This window comes from Rhincodon typus, chromosome 41 (genome assembly GCF_021869965.1).
Source record: "Rhincodon typus isolate 14 chromosome 41, sRhiTyp1.1, whole genome shotgun sequence".
In the NCBI taxonomy this organism is placed as follows: domain Eukaryota; kingdom Metazoa; phylum Chordata; class Chondrichthyes; order Orectolobiformes; family Rhincodontidae; genus Rhincodon; species Rhincodon typus.
In genome coordinates this window covers 110,417-129,557 of record NC_063372.1, presented here as the reverse complement: position 1 = coordinate 129,557, position 19,141 = coordinate 110,417, and positions in this window count along the sequence as shown.

Genomic DNA, 19,141 nt, shown 5'->3' with positions numbered 1-19,141 from the left:
GACTTTCTTAAGTTGGCTTGTACAGCAGCAGCATTTGGGTTTTTCACTGGGAACATAACTATGAACCACAGATTCAACTGGCAACTTCTCAGCCAAGATATTTTCCAGCAATTTCTGCTTTTGTTTCAGATTTTCAGCATCCACAGCTCTTATTGTGTTTTGTCTCAGTGTTTAACTTATTGCCAAATCTCTTCCATGATGCGGACGTGCCAGTGTCGGACTGGGGTGGATAAAGTCAAAAATCACATGACACCAGGTTATAGTCCAACAGTTTATTTGAAATCATAAGTTTTTGGAGCACAGCCCCTTCATCAAGTGCAGTGACAGGAGAGCGCACAGACACAGAGTTTATAGGCAGAGATCAAAGGAACATACAACTGGTGAGAGTGGAGTGAACATACCTAAAATGGCTGACTGACTGCCTCCTGTTGAATCTTTCTTCTAATTCATTCATTGTGGGCATCACTGGCTGGACCAGCATTTATTGCCCATCCCTAACTGCCCAGAGATGGGGTGGGGGGAGAGTAAATGAATGGTGGAGATTGGGCCCAAAGAGAGAGGAAAAACAGTTGGACAAAGGAGTGGTTAAAGGTCAATCTGGGGGAATGAATAGCTGTGAGTTTTGGCAAATACCTTACCAAACACCAGCAGCGACAACAAAATTAATGGCGGTGAACAAGAAAAAGAAAAAAAGATCGGAACGGAAATCCTGTCAAAGAGAAGAGCAGAAATACTTCAAGGTGGCCATCCTTGGAAGAAATGTCAAAAATCACACGACACTAGGCTATGGCCCAACAGGATTATTTGAAACCACAAGCTTTCGGAGTGCTGCCCTTTCGTCAGGTGTGGTGAGAGGGAAGCACACAAACACAGAGTTTATAGGCAGAGAGACGAAGGGCAGAGAGATCAAAGGATCATATAACTGGTGTGAGTGGGGTGAACAAACCTAAAATGGCTGACTGACTGCCTCCTGTTGAATCTTTAATCATTCATACATTCCTGCATTCTAGAAATTGCAGAAGCAGGGTATGGAGAACTCTGTTAGTTTTGATTGATTAAGATACAAATTCCAGAATCTGTTTCAAGTCACAGCTCTGAGAGTCTCCATAGACAATGTATCAATGAATCTTGATTTCAACAGTGAGGATTCAAGGAAGAGGTGTTGTAATATAGGAAGGACAAGTCAGCAAAAGTTCAGCACGGATTAGTGGTCACAAAGACAAAGGAGAAAGAAAATAGGACAAAATACAAAAGGCAGCAGGGAAAATGGTGGGCAGTCAGTAAGGACATGGTACAGCAGACAACAAAATTAAACTGGATTAAAAAAAAGAAATAAGAAGTGACCGTTAAAAAGAGAGATCCAAGGAGCTACAGTTTTTGTCAAAGGAGTTGAATTCAAGAAAGAACCGATTCTGAAAGTTTACAGTAAGATTTCCCCAAATGATCAGCAAGACAATAATGAGAGGACACAAATTCCAATGCATCACAATAAAAAATTAGATTAGACTGAGTCAGATATTAAAGGGTGCAGTGTGTGAGGGGTTATAGGATTAGACTGGGTGGGATATGGAAGGGCACTGGGAGCAAGATGGAGAGTGTGTTTGAACTGGGTGGGATACAAAAAGGTGATGGAAGCCAGGAGGAAGATTGAGGTAAGTATGGGTGGGATATTAAAGGATCCGGGGTATGAGGGGGCAGAATAGGATATTAAAAAGATAAGGAGGAGTGAGGAGGAGAGTGAGTTTAGACTGGCTGGCCCATGTGAAAGAAGCACTGGTATCATGCTGGGACATTCTACGGTTTAATAAAAAGGAAATAATTGTCTCTTTCAAAGTGAGCCCGAAAAGAACCAGTTGCATCATCCCATTCACTCCCATAACAGGAATCTTTCTCGTCACTATGGCAAATAGGTCCCGTTGAAATTGTTTTTCTAGTGAGGCCAATGGACTAACACTTGGCTGTGTTTAATTATTGATGAGTTGCACAAACAAACAGTTTCCACAAATTGAAATAAATAATTCTAAAATTATGAACTTCAATGCTTCCGTAACACTGCAACCAAATCCAAATGAAAGTATACGACATATCAAAAGAAAACCATGTACCCATTTTGACATAGTTCAAAGTATAATGAAAGCGACATTGTGCAGGGAAACAGCAGGTCAGGGAAGTTGTTCTATTAAACTTATACCTCTTATACTTCAATATAAAAGGTTCCAGGATGGAACATATTTTCCTAAATTTAAAGTAAAGAATCCAGTTGAAAGGTCAAATTTATTGTTGATGGTTCTACAATCAGAAACTCTGTTATTAGAGATCACAATTCTGTAGATGAAATGGTATCTGCTGCCAGTAGGGTCATCCTCATGCTTCAAGTGTGTTTGATCTTCAGCGGTCAGAAGATAAACCCATGATTCAATGAAATTCAATACTTGAAAATGTTGACTCTGATTTAATAGGTGAAGAGTTGCACAATCTTTTTGCCACTACCATACTATAAATGAAAAGTTGTACTCAGGCCAGACTGGAAACCCTCATGGGTTTTGAACTGCACCCCAGTGCCCAGAGTGTACAATTTCAGCTAATACATCAGTACAGCACTGGGGGTGTGCGCATGTTAAATTAAGATAATAAAATGAAGTATCAGATGGATGCAAAAACTAATGCAAAAGGAGCAGGGAGTCAATATCAGTCTCAACCACAAAAGGAATACCTGGTTATTGCAACTTGTAACACAAGACACTAAATTGGTAAGTGTCATTTAGTGTTCCTTACGCTCCTCCTTCTCCTACCTTAGAGATGACTGCAATATCCTTATTTGTTTGTGGAGATTTCACAAATGAAAGAATGGACAGCTTTTGAGCATGGAACTGGATTTTTGAATTCCATTGTGCTCACTGTCTGTTCAACAGAAACTTATCTGATGACTCATATTGTTTCTCTTAAGTCCACACTCGTCATCCTAAAGGTCAGTGCATGTGAATACAGACAGGTTGTTTATACACGAAAATAAGCAGAGCTACGCAGAGACATGGCACAAAGTAAAACACATTAATGTTTTGGTGAACAATCGCTGATCATCCTTCTGAGGAGACAAGTAAATGGAAAGCAAACGAATATCACAGATAAAACGTGATCCATTGCCACTCACTGTGTTGAACTTTAAGTAATTCAAAAGTCACGACTGGAGAAACGAGCAACACATGACATCAATAGAACCTCACACTTCCATTCAATTTAACCCAAAATTATAGCCTCAAAGTCACAGACTTATAAAGGACAGAAGAGGTACTTCATCCCATCAAGTCTGCATCAACCTATCTACACTAATCCCACTTTCCAGCACTTGGCCCATAGCCTATGACATTTCAACTGCTCATCTTTATTACTTCTGACAAGGTTGTGAGGCTTCACATCTTTCAATACCCTTGCAAGGAGTGCATTCCAGATTGCTACTACCATCTGGGTGAAAATACTTTCCTCAATCTCATCTAAACGCCCTGCCTTTCACCATATATGTTATGCCGCCTCCCGATTGACTCTTCAACAAAAGAAAACAGCTGCTTTCTATTCACCTTGTCCACGCCCCTCAAAGTTTCATAGACCTCAATCAGGTATCCCCTTAGCCTTCTGTGCACTAAAGAAAACTCAAGCTTATTCAGCCTTTCTGGTCCATGCAATTCAGATCTCGTAATCCTGAAACATTCATGGAATTGTAGAGCCTGAAGATGTGAAAAATGCTACCTAGTTAGTAGAGAAATCCCAAATTTCAATATTTCAACTTGCAGTATGTGAGAACAGAGTTAAGCTTTACATGCAACACCTGACACTCCCTAATGCAGATCTGTGTAGCCCACAAAAATCAGGCTTTGGACACCCTTCCCTTACCCCAATGCTTAAACAACTCACGCAGCAATTACATTTCACAGTACAACCCGGTTGTGTTTTAACATACATTTGAGAGTTTAGTCCATGCTAAAGTCACAAAAGGAACATTACCTCTTACAAAAACAGGTCCAGCAGCATATGTTGAGAGAAAAACAGAATTTACATTTCAAATCTAATGATCCTTCATCAGAACTGATATTATCTCTCCACAACCTTCAAAAACTACTTAAAACTTACAGCTTCACTGCTGTCCCCGCGCATCTTTAGTATTATGCAACCGTCGTGGTATTGTTCCATTCTTATCTACCTGAATATAGTGAAAACATCATTTCTTCCCAGAAATGTCAGGTCATGCCATAGTCCTCTCCTTCCTTGCATGCATTGTCCTTCCAAATTATGTTATTTCCAGGCACTGAATCAGATTTCACTTGTACACTGATGATACTGAGCTTCGCTTCACTACCAATTCTCTATATCCTATTAGTGCCTTCAGGTCATGAAAATTGCTTGCCAAAATCCACTTTCACGAGTCAGAACTTCCTCCAATGGGAAAGGAAGCCAAAGCTATCGCTTTTAGCCCCAACAGACTGAGCTTTGTCACTGATCCCATCATTATCCTCTGCCACCCCATTATGAATATTTGAATCAGACTTCCCACAACTCCAGTGCCCTGATCAACCCACATTCTATTGATCATCAAGATTGTCCACTTGCACCTCCAACAATATTGGTTGGCTTTACACTGGCTTTTGTCACCTTAAGACTACCAGTAAACACTCTCCCCATCTGACTTTCCATCATTCCTGCATTCAAACTTACCCAAAACTCTGCCACTCATATCATATCACACAGTCCACTAACCCATCATCCATGTTCTTACCAATTTACTTTAGTTCATCGCCCAATGCACTGATGTTAAAATCGTCATCCGTAAACCCCTCTTGCAGCCTCATTGTATCATATCTTCATTCTCAGATTTTGTGCAATATTTCATTGCCGTTTCAGATTGGTGTAGTCAGAATTTTCAGCCACCTTGTGTCTGCTTTCTGAAGCTTCCAATTGGAACTCTTCAGCTTCTCAACTTATGAAACATCATTCGTAACACAGAATCCATGGATCAGAGAATGTTCAACAGGTAACCAAGAGGATAGATGAGGGTAGGGCAATGGATGTTGTCAAATGAACTTTAGTAAGGCCTTTGACAAGGTCCTGCATAGCAAGCTAGTCATGAAGGTTAGGTCACATGGGATTCAGGGAGAGCTAGCTAATTGGACTCAAAATTGGCTTGAAGGTAGGAAGCAGAGGGTGATGGTTGAAGAACAAAAACAGAAGTTGCTGGAAGAGCTCAGCAGGTCTGGCAGCATCTGTGAAGAACAAAATCAGAGTTAACGTTTTGGGTCCGGTAACCCTTCCTCAGAAGGAAAGAATAGCCCTGACAAAATGTTACTTGCCAGTTAGCTGCCCAAACTCAAATGTCATACAGATCTTGCCGTATATGGATGTGGCTGCTTCAGCATCTGAGAAAGAATGAATGGTGTTGAACATGGCTGCTGATGATTGCATAACCTACATTTCTGACCTTTGATGGAGGGAACATCATTGATGAAGACGGTTGGAACTAGGACATGACCTGTAGAAACTCTTACAGTAATGTTCTGAGGTTAAAATGATTGACCCAAACGAGCACAGCTAGTTTTATCCAATTGAACTCCCTTCTGTGTTGGGCCCTGCAAAAAAAAATTTCATCAGCACTGATTTATCATCCATTTCCAGTCGCTGGACTTAGCATTTCTCTACATTAAATGGTATTTGCTACCCATCGACCAAGCTCCACAATCTGCCCAGTTCCCCTATATTTAATCAGCCTGTTCAATTTACAGTCCTTCAGTTTGATGCCTCGGCAAACTTCCATTGTTAATACTCAAAGATGCTGTACAAGTGCTCTAGACATCACTTAGCAGTTTTGTGAAAATGTAATTCTTGACTGAATGATCTGACATTTGATTTCAAGGTTCTGTTCTCCTTGTTTTGGACTCCCTCTTCAGCAACGTTTTGCCCTGTTCACCATTTTAACTTGTTTTATTTCTTATCATAAATACCTCAATGAGACCACACTTTTTCCTCTACTCAAAATATACTCCAAAAAGGCCAACTTGCTGCTACTGCAACCTTGACACATTTTTTGCAATGTCATGCAAAATAAAACAAATTCTAAGCCAGATGTAACCACTGTTTCCCAGCCCATGCTGGCTAACTGGAGGAATAATGAATTGTGACGAATCAGATTTACAGACAAAACAATGGCTAGATGGACAAGTGCAGAATTATCACCTCAAACTTCACTTTAACATTTTATAGTAGCCTGCGATAATTCTAAGCTAAGGCGAAATCTCAAAATTGAATTTTAACAATTATGTAGCTTGTCATTTTGAAATTTGTTTTGCAAAAGCAACTGAAACTGCTGAAATATCACCTCCCAAATATTGCTGCTAAACAAGAGCATGTTCAGAAAATCAGGGATGAAACACAAAGACCCATTACTGAGTTACAACTTATGAGATTTATCAACTCATTCAGAAATGGATGATAATATGGGAAACCACTTCATTTGTAGTTCAGCTCCTTGCATCAACTCTATGCACTTCTAACCACTTTGAATGGACGTTCATAGTGAATAAAAACATAGAGCCCATAAATGGACTGGCACTGTTGATGTGTAACCAAGTCCAGGGTTTACCTGGCCATTCCCACGAATGTGGGGGAGTTGCTGGTGACAATTTTCATTCTTGTTGGCACTCTGGGCACTAGCTAACCAATGCGGCTATATTGGCGTCCAATTCTGGCCACCAGACATAACTTCTCGCCAACACTGAATTGAAACTGAACACAATACTCTAAATGTGGTCTGACCAATGATTTGTACAGCTGTAGCATCATTTTGTTGCTTTTCTACTCTAGGCTTTATTTATAAACCCAAGGAGCCTTCTTAACAACTGTTTCAACTTGCCTGGCCGCTTTCAGAGAACCTTGCACATGAACATTGTGGGCGGCACAGTGGCACAGTGGCTCAGTGGTTAGCACTGCTACCTCACAGCGCCAGGGACCCAGGTTCGATTCCATCCTCAGGCGACTGTCTGCGTGGAGTGTGCACATTCTCCCCGTGTCTGCGTGGGTTTCCTCCGGGTGCTCCGGTTTCCTCCCACAGTCCAAAGATGTGCAGGGTAGGTGGATTGGCCGTGCTAAATTGCCCGTAGTGTTCAGGCATGTGTAGATTAGGTGGGTTAGAGGGGGATGGGTCTGGGTGGGATGCTCTGAGGGTCGGTGTGGACTTGTTAGGCCGAAGGGCCTGTTTCCACATGTAGGGATTCTATGATTAATGAACTCCAAGGTCATTTTGCTTCTATACTCCCATCGAAAGATTGAGACTGATCCTTAGTACAAAACTGGCTACACAAGTAGGTACCATGTTTAGAAAAGCAAGAAGGGTGCAATTGGGAGTTAAAAGTGGAAATATTATTTTCCCTCCCCAACATTCAAACTCAACATTAAAATTCCTCACTTGAACCACAACTCTAGCTCACTAACATCACCTGCCCCACCCTCCATACCAAAAACAAAACATCTTTGTGTATACAAAAATAGTTTTAAAATCCTAATTTCTCTCTTGTAAAATAGCAAAAGAACGAGCAAGTGGGATAAGAAAAACAATTCAACATTGTGTACTTCCTCCTGCAATGCAAAAAAGGGGAATCCCATAAAATCAAAAGATATTTGAATTCCACCAGGTTTTTACCTGAAGTATGACACAGAAAGATTTCAAGTCTTTTTTTGAAAAAAATCTCCTCCCACAAGCTCCTGTTCCAATACTACAATCAATGCCAATTAAGTATCAATCCATCAAACATAAGATTATACAGCAGTTTTTCTTGAGAACCATCAGCCTCCCAGTATCAGTCATCACAGGTTGCCTATTTATGTCCACAACACAGCAGCCAGCACCACAGGTGACATGAAGAGGATCTCAAGCAGCTCAGAATCATACTATGAGTATCACTGCATAAAAGCAGTTCTCCTTTCTTCACCGAGTTTGGTCCTTATGAAACTCTACCAATATGCAAGAAAAACAAAGTGTTTGAAATACTGAGGTCTTTCAGCATATGTGAAGAGACAAACAGGCTTAATGTTTCAAGTCAAATAGGGCTCTTCTTCAGAACAATATACTGTCGGACATGCCACACATTTCAGTCATCTACAAAGTAAAAAGAAACAGTCCTGCAGTGGGTCACAATGTCCCTTACATAACAGCCAATTATGCAGGAATCGCAAACTGCTCAAAGTACTCAATCTTCATTTTTCACTAAGTCAACTATGCATGTTGGAGGCAATGACCAAGTGGTATTATTGCTAGACAATTAATCCAGAGACCCAGGCAATATCCTGGGGACCTGGGTTCAAATCCCACAATGGCAGATGGTGGAATTTTAATTTTTCTTTAAAAAGAATCTCAAATTAAGAGTCTAATGTTGACCATGAATCCATCGTTGATCATCATAGAGAATACCTACAATGTGGAAGCAGTTCTGAAACGTTAACTCTGTTTTCTCCTTCACAGATGCTGCCAGACCTGCTGAGCTTTTCCAGCAACTTTGTTTGTTTTTACCTCCTTAAATAATTTATCAGTAAAATTGGACCCTTGGTCTGACTGAATCTCCCTGGGTAATCCATAATGGGTAAAGAAAGCAAGCAACTCCTCCACAACCTTTTGGCCATAACATTCTGTAATGGAATTGCCTCCGGGAATCTTGTAGACACATCCATTATGGTTAGCAAATGTTGGTTCCCACTTTTGGTTTTAGGGAGGGGACCTACACAATCAATGCTCTGTACAACTCAACATTACATCCTTGATCTTATACTCTATGCCATGACTGAGGAAAGCATGTGTCCCATATGCCTTCTTAACTATCCTATTCACGTGCTCTGCCGACTTCAGGGATCTGTGAATAATTCCCCCAAGATCTCTCTGTTCCTCTAAGCTACCCAGTGTCCTGCCATTCATTAAATACTCCTTCATCTTGTTTCTCCTTCTAAAATGCAACACCTCGCACTTATCAGGGTTAAATATCATCTGCCACTGGTCTACCCATCTATATCTTCCTGTAACCTAGAAACTTCTTAATCCCTTTACTAATCTCTCTGCTGTCATATGGGAGCTTACAACCCGTCTGCCCATATTGTGCCATATTAGCTGCTTTTCCGAGGCAGCAGAAAGTGTAGATGGAGTCAACGAAGGAAGGCTGGTTTTCATGATGGATTGGGCTGAGTTCACAACTCTCTAATTTCTTGCAGACTTGGGCACAGCAATTGTTGTACCAAGCTGACATTCATCCAGATAGAGATAGCAGGAACTGCAGATGCTGGAGAAACTGAGATAATAAGGTGTAGAGCTGGATAAACACAGAAAAACCCTTCTTCTGAAGAAGGGTCTAGGCCCGAAATGTCAGCCTTCCTGCTCCTCTGATGCTGCTTGGCCTGCTGTGTTCATCCAGCTCTACACCTTGTTATCTCACATTCATCCAGATAGGATGCTTTCTATGGTGCATCTATAAGATTGGTAAGAGTCATTGTGGACATGCCAAATCACCTTAGCCTTAGAATGCGTATGGCATGCTTGCCTTTGTTGGTCAGGGAATTGAGTACAAGAGTCAGGATGTCATGTTGCAGCTTTATAAGACTTTGGTTAGGCTTTTAATTCTGGTCACCACATTACAGGAAGGATGTGGAGGCTTTGGAGAGGGTGCAGAAAAGGTTGACCAGGATGCTGCCTGGATTAGAGAGTATGAGCGTGAAGGAGAGGCTAGAAAAACTTGGGTTATTTTCTCTGGAGCAGCAGAGGCTGAGGGGAGACTTGACAAGTCTACAATGAGATGCATAGATAAGGTTGATGGTCAGAACCTTTTTCCCAGAGTTGAAATGTCTAAGTTCAAAGGAGAACAGAGTGGTAGGAGTCTGGAAAACACTGCCAGGGGTAGTGTTGGAGGCAGATACAATAGGGGCATTTAAGAGATTTTTAGAGAAGCACCTGAATATGCAAGGGCTGGAGGGATATTGACCAAGGGTAGGCAGAAGGGATTAGTTTAACATTGTGGGTGTTCCTGTGCTGTACAATTCTCTGTTCTATGTTCTGAGGAAGTAGAGGCATTGGTGCACTTTCTTGACTGTAACATCGACGTGAATGGACGAGGATAGATCGTTGGTGGTACTGACTGCTAGGAACTTGAAGTTCTTGATCACCTCCACCTCAGCACCATTGATAAAATGTGCCTTCCACTCTGCTTCCTGAAGTCGATGACCAGCTCCTTCAATTTGCTGACATCGACTTGGAGATTGCTCTCTTTACACAATTCCATTAAGCTGTTTGAGATCTGGCCCACCATGGTGGTGTCATCAGCAAATTTGTAAATGGAGCTGGAGCTGAATTTGGCCACACAGTCAAGAATGTAAAAGGAACATAGTAATGGACTGAGTACGCAGCCTTGCGGGGAACTGGTGTTAAGGATTATTGTGGAGGAACTGCCGTCCTCTTTGGATCCTGTTCTCCTGTTGAGCATGGATCCCACACGATCCCCTTCTCTGTGGTTACTAAGCCGACTTCTCCTAGAATCCTCCTCAGCTGCTTTTTACTGCTGCCCTCCGTTATATGTGGGAACTCCAGAGTGTTTTCTGGAACCGAGATAACCTCGTGCAGGGAGTGAGTTCAGCAGTAGTAGCTCAAACTCTGGCTTTCAGAACTTGAGCAGCAGCTGGCGTCACTTGGGCAAAACTGTGATGACAGCTTCGTAGAAAGCATGTTTATAGATTTGGTCAACGTGCAGCTTAAGAGTGTACAGAGACAGAGGGAAAGGGTGATTACCAGGCAGCCAAGTAGAATCATGCAGGTAGTGCAGAATTTCCCTGAATGTAGCTCACTCTCCAACGAGCATTCAGTTCTGAATATTTATGAGAACAATGGTTCATCTGGGGAATGCAACCAGAGCCAAGATCATAGCACCTGGGCTAGCTCAGCTGCGTACAGAGCATGAAGGTGAGGGGGAAAGCAGTTATTGCATCAAAGTTGATAGTTAGACGAACAGGTGTTTCTGCAGTCAGATGTGAATACAACATAGTATGTTCCCTCCCTGATGCCCAAGTCACAGATGTCATTGAGCGACTGCAGAGTACCCCTGAGGCAGGAGGATGAATAGCTAGTAGTTGTGGTCCACATCAATCCAACAATGTAAGCAGAAAGAGGGAAGTGGTAGTGCAATCAGAATTTAGGGAACTAGAAAGGAAATGAGCAATCAGGACCTCAAAAGTAGCAAACTCCCAAAAACTTCCAATATAATGCACAAATGAAGATAGAAGTAGGAGGATGAACATGTGGCTGGAGTGATGGTGCAGAAAAAAAGGCTTTAGATTCCGGGGAGACTGGTAGCAGCTCTGGGACAGATTGGAGCTGTGAGGTTGGCCATGTTGCACCTAAATGGAGACAGGTGCTATTTTCTTGTGGGGCAATTTGCTAGTGCTATTAGGGAGTATATAAACTAAATTGGCACTGTGGGAATCATTAGGCAATATCAAAGAGGAATACCCAAGGTGCACAGAATGCTGGGAGACAGATAGCAGTGCAGTAGAAAATAATAAGTTATTTGCAAAGTTCAAAGTAAGGGGGAAAGTACGAAAGTCTAAATTAGGGTTACTGTGCATGCATTTCAACAAGTGGAGCAAGGTAATAAAATTGGTGAGTTGCAGGTGCATATAGCTACATAGTAAAGGAGACACAGCTGGATCTACTTTTGGGAATAAGGTGGATTAAGTGGATTATAAGACAGTCATAGAACATAGAACTATACAGCACAGGAATGGACCTTTTGGCCCACAACGTTGTGCCAACATGTTGCCAAATTAAACTAATCCCTTCTGCCTGCCCTTGATCCGTATCCCTCCATTCCTTGCACTTTCATGTGCTCATCTAAAAGTCTCTTAAATGCCCCTATCATATCTGCCTCCTCCACCATCCCTGGCTGTGCATTCCAGACTCCTACCACTCTGTTTAAAAAATTGCCCCTCACATCTCCTTTGAATTTCTCCCCTCTCACCTTAAATGCATGCTTCCTAGTATTAGACATTTGGGAAACATTTAAGATAAAGTAATCATTGTAACACAGGGATAACAAGGTGTAGAGCTGGACGAACACAGCAGGCCAAGCAACATCAGAGGAGCAGGAAGGCTGACGTTTCGGGCCTAGACCCTTCTTCAGAAGGGTTTCTGAAGGAGTCAGAAGAATTTCATTTCATTCCAGCTCTACACTTTGTTATCTCAGATTCTCCAGCATCTGCAGTTGCTACTATCATTGTAACACAGGTTTAGGTTTGCTGTTGACAAGGACAAGGGACAATCCAGACTAGGAATAATTAACTGGGGAAAGCTAATTTCATTGGGGTAAGAATGAATCTTGGTAAACTGATAAATATTTATCTGCGAGAGAGGAAAAAAGAACCGGTCCGTCTTCAAATTATTCATGCTCTGCGGTCCAGCATAAATGCAGATGACCGCACTCTTTTCAGATCACTCCTTTAACCAGGTGGAAACTGCTTTATAAATATCTGTTCTCAATCATAAAGTCATAGAGTCAAACAGCACAGAAACAGACCTTTGGTCCAACCAGTCCATGCTGAACGTAATCTCAAACTAAACTAATCACACCTGCCTGCTTCTAGGTCATATACCCCCAAACCTTTTAAACGTTGTAATTGTACCCACATCCATCACTTCCTCTGGAAATTCATTCCACACATGAACCACGCTCTGTGTAAAAAAAAATTTTCCCCTCGTGTCTGTTTTAAAATCTCTCTTCTCTCACCTAAAAACGTGAAATCTTGAAATCCACCATTCTATGCTCCAGTGAAAGAAGTCCCAGCCTATCTTTATAACTCAAACCTTCCATACCCAGCAACATCCTGGTAAATCTCTGCTGAACCCTCTCCAGCTTAATAATATCCTTCCTAATAACAGGGTGACCAGACCTGGACACAGTATTCCAGAAGCAACCTCACCAATGTCCTGTACAACCTCAACGTGACGTCCCAACTCCCTATACTCAAAGGACTGAGCAATGAAGGCAAGCGTGCCAAATGCCTTCTTAACCACCCTGTCTATATGCAACGCAAACTTCAAAGAATTATATACCTGAACCCCTGGGTCCCTCTGTTCTACAACACTGCCCAAGGTCCTACCATTAATTGTAGAAGCCCTACCCTTGCTTGTTGTACCAAAATGCAAGACCTTGCATTTATCCAGATTGAACTCCAACTGCCATTTTTCAGCCCATTGACTAATTTGATCAAGATCCCTTTGTAGTCTTAGAAAATCTTCTTCACTGTCTCTAATGAATCCATTAGGTAATGGAGAATTCAAGGGATATCTGTTCTCCCACAACTTCAACAACTTTTGCATCTTCTCCATTTACTAATTTAATTTCCATCTGTGAGGGAAGCACCTACCTACATATTGGCAGTTACACAGAAATGAGAGGATCAGTATATGGCAAGGTCAGAGAGGTCATTTTCGATAGTTTTCATCTCAATTATTTTAATATTCTCATATTTGCAATGAGATCAGTGGAATTTCCAGCAACTTTATCAGCGACTCAACTCCAGTTGTATTTCATCTTGTTGCTAACTGTTTTACAGCTACCTTTGTGTTGTTTTTGGACGTGGCGGTGCCAGTGTTGGACTGGGGTGGACTAGGTCAGAAATCACATGATGCTAGGTTATAGTCCAACACATTTATTTGAAAACACAAGCTTTCGGAGCCTCAGTCCTTCTTCAGGTGTTAGTGAGGGAGGTGGTATCAGACACAGAATTGAAAAGTAAAAGATCAAAGGATAACACCACTACTGAGGATGTATTAAAGATTTAACAGCATCTTAGGTTTGTTTAATCAGTTAGGAGGTTTTAATTGATTAATATGTATATGTAAATCCCCGAATTTCTTTCAAGTCACTGCCCTGAGAGAACTAAGGGTTTTATTAGTGTAAAGAAGAGGTGATATTTTAGTTCAGAAAATGCATGTTAGGTGTGAGGCCTTGTTTAAAATCTGTTTGTGTTTTGGTCTGAAGTCAGACTGGTTTAATTTCTAAAGTAGGAATTTATAAAACGCCACATTGACTGACTGTCTATAAATTGTGTGCATTTAGAACAAAATAGAATGTATCTGCAAATACAAATTCACCCCATAGATTTATATGTTTGTGCACGAGCGTGCGTGTGTGCACGAGAGTGTATAAGGCTGGCAGGCAAAACTATGGATGAACAATAGGCTGTTTTTGAAGAAGAGATAGCTCAGGCTCAGGCACAGTCGCAGCTGTCTATAGCACATAAAAAGGACCTTCAGCCCAGTAAGTCTGCACCAGTCAAAAACAACTACCTAACTATTCTAGAGATAGTAAGAACTGCAGATGCTGGAGTCAGAGATGACACAGTGTGGAGCTGGAGGAACACAGCAGGCCAGGCAGCATTAGAGGAGCAGGAAAGCTGATGTTTCAGAAGAAGGGTCCCGACCCTTGGTGGATGGTGTGGTCAGGGTCAAAGGCTGCAGACAGATCAAGAAGAGCCAGAAGGGATGGTTTCCCTTTGTCACATTCTCACCGGATGTCATTTATGACTTTGCAAGATCCTGTATCCTAACAGTAGCAAGGGCAGATCTGGGATCCAAACTTGGAGTTGCAGGATAGATAGGAACCAATTTGGAAGGCGACAACGCAATTTTGGACTTCAGAGAGGAAAGGGAGGTTGAGAACATAAGAAATAGGAGTAGGAGTTGACGAGTAGACATTAGTTATGTCTACTGCTTGGCACTTTCCAATGGCCACTTTACATTTAAAAAACAAATTACTCATTTAAATTATCAATTTATTGACTAGAAATTATATTTTCACAAAACAAGGTAATGACTATATCCAATAAAAATGAATCTAACCTAACATCTCCTTGACATTCAACAGCATCACCATCTCTTAAATCCCTATCACCAACATCTTGGAGGTTAACACTGACCAGAACCTTAAACTGGACCAACTATATAAATGCTGCATTTATAAGAGCAGGTCAGAAGCTAGGAATTCTGTGGTGAGTAACTCACCTCTCGACTTCCCAAAGCCTGTCCAGCATCTACAAGGCACAAGTCAACAGTGTGATAAAATACTCTTCACTTCCCTAGATCAGTGTGACTGTAACAACATTCAAGAAGCTCATCTTGGACAAAGCAGCTCCAAATGATTAGCATCCTATCCATCATCTTCAACACTTACTCCCTCCATCCTCACTGATGCATAGTGGCAGCAGCATGTACCATGTACAAATGCACTGGAGCAACTCACCATGCCTTGCATTCCAGTCACAAGTGTGCACATGCATCTTCAGATCCATTTGCCAGCATTAAGTGACCATGTGACACCTAAAGAATGGACACAACACAACCCATTTTAGTCCCAGCCATGCAGAAATTGATGTCAAAGCTGTTTGCCTAACCTTGATATTAACAAATAAACTGCTACATTTCTCATCTTTAGAGAAGTCATTATATTTCACACGTACTGCACCGATTGCAATTTAAGATGCTCTTACTAGGTCGAAATACAATGTATGCTGTGTTCATCATTCACATGTGTTGCCCACATTCAAATAATCTATCTGATCCATTTCATAACTCTTAACTAAACCGAGCAATGTCGCTCTCTTTATCTACATATAGTCATACCGATTAAAGAAGGGAGCCTGCACACATTGCAGGGATTCCATCTTCTTTGTTCTGTTTACTCAGGCCCTATATCAATCAGAGAGTAATTAAAATCTAGGACAATAATGTTATTGTTCACTCATCTCCCCTTCTTCTGATCTCTTCCACAATTGGGGGTTTTGTGTTATGTAATACTGTCACTACTCCTCCGCTTTTCTTAACTATTCTGTCCCTCCTAAAAAAAACACTCCCAACGTGTTTATTTTCCACTCCTGCTCAGATTGGAGCCAAGTTTCTGTTTATGCTGTTCAATCTATATCTTCTTGTGACATTACTAGTTCTAACACCCCCTGTTTACTTCCCACACTCAGGTGTCTTGCAATATGAGCCCTTTGTCTTTTTCAAGTTTACATTTAAAGCTACACCTTTTCCCTTAAGAATTTTGCCCAAAGGAACACCTTTATCCTGGTCTTCTTCCTGGTTAGGACAGATCAATTTGATTTTCCACCTCTATTCCTCCTGAAAACAAGCTCCTTTTGCAGGGTTATTCCCCCACATTTACCTCATCAGTTTCCACACTATTGAATTTACCTCTTTGATTGCTTTGACTTTTGCTGCTACTTTTATTCAGAATATTTATTTCATTAGCTCCCTTTCTGTTCAGCTGGACCCCTATCCTGCGGAATACCTCATACCTTCCTCAGAGCCACTCCAATGCCTCAACACAAATGTACTTCCCCACACCAGCCCTGAAAACCACACTTTGAGTGGCTGAATCTTCCGACCCTTAGCCATTAGGTGACAAGGGTCTGGAGATTACCATCTCTGAGGTTCTGCTTCCTAATCTCTCTCAAACATTTTCCAGAATGTTAGTTCTTTTTTCACTACATCCTTGATTCCCACAAGTAGTACTTCTCTTGCTCAAGTTCCAAGATGTTTTCCAATCTGTCCAAAATATCCTTGCCCTGAGAATCTGGGAGGGAACAAACACCACAAGACATACAGTCTGAATGACAGAAGATAGTGCTCAGCCTTCTACTGAGACTCCTGTTATCAGTGAATCCTTAACAGACAGGTTAAGGAGGTGGGATAACTCTATTAGTAAATAAAATCTGTACTGTTGTGAAAAATGATTTTAGCTTAGAAGCTCATGCATTGAATGAGTTTGGGTGGAGATCAGAAATGGGAAGGGAAAGAAGTTGCTGGTGAGAGTAGCCTGAAGTCCCCACACAGAAATGCAATGTATAAATCAAAAATAAGAGGCCTGCAAAAATGATACTGCAATAATTCCGAACCACTTCAATCTTCATTTAGATTGGACAAATCAAATCTAACCTTTCTCGGAACAATATAATGTGGAACAAATTGAAGGATAGGCTGTCTGTGCTAAACCAAATATTAATTAAATTGAACAAAAAGGCTTATAAATGTTGTGAAGAATAGTATTTGGCCAGCAGACTGGAAAAATGTTTAGAAACCAGCAAAGGTTGATTGAAAGTAAGAAATAGAAACTAGATTAATAAAGTAGTAAATAGATTCTGACTGGCAAGAAATCAAACAAAAATGTCAGTGAGAAATCTGTAAGTACATATCAAGGATGAAAGAACCTATTAGATATTTGTACTTTACAGACTGGAGAAATTAAGAATGGGAATTGGAAAAGAAGGAAATGGCAGTAACTTTGAATAAATCTGTTTTATTTTTTTCACAGTACAAGTCATCAAAATAATCTGGGGATGAAATGAAAGAAAGAACTTCTAAACAACAATTATATTGAACTCAAAGTATTAACTTTGTTTGTCTCTCCACAGATGCTGCCGGACAGAGTGGGTTTCATCAGCATTGGTTTCCAGCATCCGTAGGACTTCGCTTTTAGCTGTGGAAGCTGTCATTGAATGCATTTAAGTCTGAAGTAGAGAGATTTTTCATTGACAAGGGTCACGAGCGATAAGCAGGAAAGTAGTGCCAAGGCCAAGATTCCAGCAGCCATACTCCTATTGATGGAACAAGCTTGAAGGGCCAAATGGCCTATTCCTGCATTTATTTCTAAGGGGTTATAACCTGCAAGTTCTGTGGTGCCATTGCAATCCATGTTATGGCCCTGTTGATCCTTTCCACAGAAAACTAGTGCTTCAAATTTCTGGAGTGAGCAGGGTGGAGCATTTGACTACTTCATCCACTGTCTGAGACTGAACATGGCTCCTTGTAGCTTAGTATCCTATTCAGATCTTTAGAGCTTTCAATCCCATTGCCTTCCCTTCACTAACACCATCTAGTTCCAACTCCAAAGCATTGTCCATGCTCACCTCTGCCTTAACTGTTAAAGCTCTCAGCCTTCAGCCTCTACTGCAAATATATTTTTCTGGCCAGCCTCCAATCTTCCAACTTCGACACCACAGTATTCTTTTTCATTACCACTTTAGCACCAGTTCCTACTGGGACCTTTGGAGGACTGACATAGTTGCTGAAAATGACTTAAAAAAACACATTCTTTAGAATGTGCTCTTTATATGTCAGGTATAGACAGTAGGGATTCAGTGAATCCCTCGGAGAATATAAAGGCAGTAAAAGTATACTTAAGAGGGAAATCAGGAGGGCAAAAAGGGGACATGAGATAGCTTTGACAAATAGGGTTAAGGAGAATCGAAAGGGATTCTACAAATACATTAAGGACAAAACAGTAACAAAGGAGAGAACAGGGCCCCTTAAAAATCAGCAAAGCCACTTATGTGCGGAACTGTAGGAGATGGGGGAGATGGGGGGCACAGTGACTCAGCAGTTAGCATTGCTGCCTCGCAACTCCAGGGACCCGGGTTCGATCCCACCCTCGGGTGACTGTCTGTGTGGAGTTTGCACATTCTCCCCGTGTCTGTGTGGGTTCCTCCAGGTGCTCCGGTTTCCTCCCACAGTCCAAAGGTGTGCAGGCTAGGTGGATTGGCCATGCTAAATTGCCTATGGTGTAGAACAGGTGGGTTATAGGGGGACGGGTCCAGGTAGGATGCTCCAAGGGTTGGTGTGGACTTGTAGGGCCGAAGGGCCTGTTTCCACACTGTAGGGATTCTATGATGATTCTATGATGATTCTTTGATGTTGATACTAAACAAATGTTTTGCATCAGTGCTTTCTGTGGAAAAGGGTATGAAAGATAGAGAACATGGGGAAATAAATAGCGACATCTTGAAAAAATGCCCATATTACAGAAGTGGTGGTGCTAACCATCTTAAAACGCATAAAGGTGGTTAAATCCATGGGACCTGATCAGGTGTGCCCTAGAACTCTGTGGGAAGCTAGGGGAGTTATTGCTGGGCCCCTTGCTGAGATATTTGTATCATCGATAACCACAAGTGAGGTGCCAGAAGACTGAAGGTTGGCTAACGTGGTGCCACTATTTAAAAAGATGGTAAGCACAAGCCAGGGAACTGTAGACTGGTGAGCCTGACATCTGTGGTAGGTAACTTGTTGGAGGGAATCCTG